The sequence below is a fragment of the Pteropus vampyrus genome, unplaced genomic scaffold, assembly GCF_000151845.1.
Source record: "Pteropus vampyrus isolate Shadow unplaced genomic scaffold, Pvam_2.0 Scaffold638, whole genome shotgun sequence".
Taxonomy (NCBI): Eukaryota; Metazoa; Chordata; class Mammalia; order Chiroptera; family Pteropodidae; genus Pteropus; species Pteropus vampyrus.
The window spans coordinates 47,231-51,105 of NW_011889419.1; the positions used below are offsets into that span (position 1 = coordinate 47,231).

The 3,875-nt window shown below is 32.8% G+C and overlaps 1 pseudogene; it reads left to right on the forward strand.

Annotated features, from left to right (window-relative positions):
* LOC105308911 overlaps positions 1-287 on the forward strand; it is a 15,385-nt pseudogene extending 15,098 nt beyond the window's left edge.
* The last annotated feature ends 3,588 nt before the right edge of the window (positions 288-3,875 follow it).

A 3,875-nucleotide genomic window follows, 5' to 3' on the forward strand; every position in this document is an offset into this window, starting at 1 on the left:
ACATCATCAAGACCATTCTAAAATTCCCCTCTGCCCAACATAAGAAAAGGGCCTTTTCTACCTGTTCTTCTCACATGATTGTGGTTTCCATCACCTACGGAAGCTGCATCTTTATCTACATCAAGCCTTCAGCAAAGGAATCGGTGGCTATGAATAAGGGTGTGACAGTGCTAATGACATCCATTGCTCCTATGTTGAACCCATTCATTTACACTCTTAGAAACAAACAAGTGAGACAAGCCTTCAGTGATTTCTTAAAAAAAATTGCATTGGCCTTAAAGAAATAAGAGAATATTTAGTACAGAAATCAAATATCAAGCTAACCATAAACCATGAAGCTATAAATCTCTTTGTCTCTTTTTGATCTGATCTTTATTTGGTTTAACTTTCTCAAACATTTATTGCACCCAGAATGAACACACTCCATAGCATGAGCTCATTTCTTTAATCCCCCTGCAAGCAAACCTCTTTGAGGGTAAGTTCCCAATCAGAAGAGATGATAATAATTTTCCAGTAAATGTAAGCCTGGTTTTACTTCTAATCTACACAGCTGAAATGAAGAAGAAGAAAACAAAAAGCAAATCAAACAACGAAATAAATAGCTTATTTTATATTTTCTTGGACTTGAAAGAAAGTAATTGATTTAAAGTATTCTTCCAATCTTCCAATCTAAATGTTGCTTTAAATTTTAATTGATTAAATTAAGGTTTATTGAGAGTCGTTCTTGGAAGGCCAAGTTCCAGGTAGGGATATTGTTTCCAAAGATTTTTTTTTTTAATTGGTAATATCCTTGAACTTATTTAGCTCACTAATCTTATATTACTAGAAGTTTTTTAGAGCACCAGCAGCAAGAATTAGCATGATAAAGTTGAAAAGTGAAGGAAATAAAAATTAATACATACCCAAATAAATGTGTTTTAAATGGCAGTAGAATTTATTACCTAGGATTCTGGAGTTTATTCATAAATACACAAACACACACACAAAATGCTGAAAATTAAAAGATTCATAGATTATACAGAATAAATAATATCTTAAATAAGTGTGAGGGAAAGTCCTTTTCTAAAAGGATATGAAATTATAAGTACAATGTCAAAATGTTAATTGCAGTTGAGAAATTAAAGATTATTAACATTGTCAAAAAATATTTAATTGCTAAAATAGATTATGACTATCTAAATTTAAAATGTAGTTAAATTTACAACAAGTTTTATGTATTATGGAAACAAAATTTTGAAAGAAATCAAGGAAATCAAGGCAATAATATAGATGAAATTCTAAGATAATTGAAATAAAGTCCAAATGAAAAGTTATAATAAAAGTAATAGTTAAATTTTCCATGAAATAAATGGCTTATAGATTAGAAGACTACCAAAGGTCTATCAATTTTTCTCAAAAGAGCTCATAAAACTACTAAATAAATTTTCATATTGATAAGTTTTCTCCCACCTATTTGGGATGCAACTCTAATGACCATCCCTTGGACTCTCTCCTGGTATTGCCAGCATTTTGCACTTACTCTTGCTTCTGTGAAAAAGAAAGAAAAAAAAATGTTCCTTCCCTCATTCTTCCACTCCAAATTTCTTTTACATCTCAATTTTAATGTCATTTTTACATTAAAATGACCACTTCTTCCTCCCCCTACCACACGAATATACGAACCAAGCCTGGAGAACTTTATCCTACTCACTGTTTTGACCTAAGCTTTCTCTTTTATAGTACCAATATCACTAAAATTTTGCTTATATTGTTCATCTAAAATCTCCTATAAAAGAAAAACTTTATATTTATGTATACCTGAGTGTATATTATTGCCTTCAAATAAATTGAATGAAAAAGCTTCACAATCCCTAAAAAAAGATCATAAATACTTATTGAAGAAAAATGTTAATTTATGACATGAAAAAAATAATTGTAAAAAAATCAAATGGGTAAAATATGCTATATATTTTTGAAGGATTTTATATAAAGATTGAACTGTCTTACTACATTTTTTTCTGGCTTTATTGAAATATAATAGATAATTAGTTGCTCATATTTACATTGTACAATGAGTCTTTTCAATTATAGTTGGCATACAATAATAAATTAGTTTCAGTTGTATACCATAGTGATTAGAGATCTATATAATTCACAAAGTGATCGCCCCACTAAATCTAGTACCACTCTTCTCCCTTACATATTTATTACCCAATGTTAACTATTTTCCTTATGCTACACTTTGTATCTCTTTGTCTTAACTATCCATTTGTACCTCTTAATTCCTTTGCATTTTTTTGCCGTTCCACCAACCTCGCTCCCATCTAGTAGCCCTCAAAATATTCTCTGTATCTATGAGTTTATTTCCATTTTTATTGTTATTTTTATTGTTTATTTTGTTCTTTAGATTCCACATGTACATGAAATCCTGTGATATTTGTCTGTCTCCATGTCATTCAGCGCAATACCCTCTAGGTCCATCAAGGCAATATCTTTTTCTATCCCCTTCCTTTTAGTCTGTGCATGTCTTTTCATCTGAAGTGAGTCTCTTCTAGGTGGCAAAAAATATATTTTTTCTTATCTATTCAGCCACTCTATCTTTTGGTTGGAGCACTTAATTCTTTTCCATTTGAGATACTTAGAGATAGGGATGTAGTTACTACCATTCTTTGTTCCTATTTTTGATACATATTTTTCCTCTTAAAGAAGTCCCTCCAATATTTCCTATAATACTGACTTCATGTTGATAATTCTTTTAGATTATTTTTGTCTGAGAAGCTCTTTATCTGTCCTTTTACTCTAAATGATAGTTTTTCTGGGTAAAGTATTTTGGGTTGTAGATCCTAGGTTTTCATCACATTGAATATTTTTTTTGCCAAACCTTTCTGTCCTATATAGTTTATTTTGAGAAATCAGCTGCCAGTCTAATGGGTGCTCCCATGTAGGTAACTAATTGCTTTTCTCTTGTAGCTTTTAAGATTCTCTCTTTGTATATAACCTTTGGCATTTTAATTACAATGTCTTGGTGTGGGCCTCTTTAGGTTCAACATTTTGGAGACTCTCTGAGCTTTCTGGGATTGTATGTCCATTTCCTTCACCAGATTAGGGAAGTTTTTCATCATTGTCTCTTCAAATAGCTCTTCAACTTCTTGTTCTCCTTCAGGTACCACTATGACTCAGTTGTTTTTACATTTAATTTTGTCCCATAGGCTTCTTAAATTATTATTATAATATTGGCTTCTTTTTTCTTGCCATTCTGATTGAATGTCCTTGGCTTCTCCCATCCTCTATATAGGTGGTTCAATTCTCTTCTTTATCCACCCTGTTGATTCTTTCTAATACACTCTTCATCTCGGACAATGTGTCCTTCATTTCAAACTAGTTCCTTTTTATAATTTCCATTTCCATTTTTATGTTTTTTATCACTTGGTTAAAGTTTTCACTGAATTCATCTACTCTTCCCCTAAGTTCATTGAACATCTTTATAACCAAAGTTTTGAACTCTGCATCTGTTAAATTGTTTGATCCCATTATCCCTGGATCTCTGTTCTGTACTCTCATATGGTTTCTGCTTCTTTGTCTTCCCATTTTAGCTGCCTTTCACTGTCTGTTTCTGTGGACTAAGCAAAGCTCCTGAGTCTTCCAGTCTTATTAGCGTGGCTTTGTGTAGTAGGTGTCCAGTGGCACAGTCTTGAGAGGAGTTCAGCTGCAGGCCAAGTTTAGCCCCAGCCTGTGTGCCTCTGGAGCCACCTATTAAGATTCAGCAAGCAACCCACGGATGCTGTGCTTATAGTTGCCTCAAAAGGCCATGCCATAAACCAAGGTCAGCTGCCACCAGTGTAAATCTTGGAGTTGGCTCAGCAAGGAGCATCAGACTCGCCAAATGGATGTAGCTC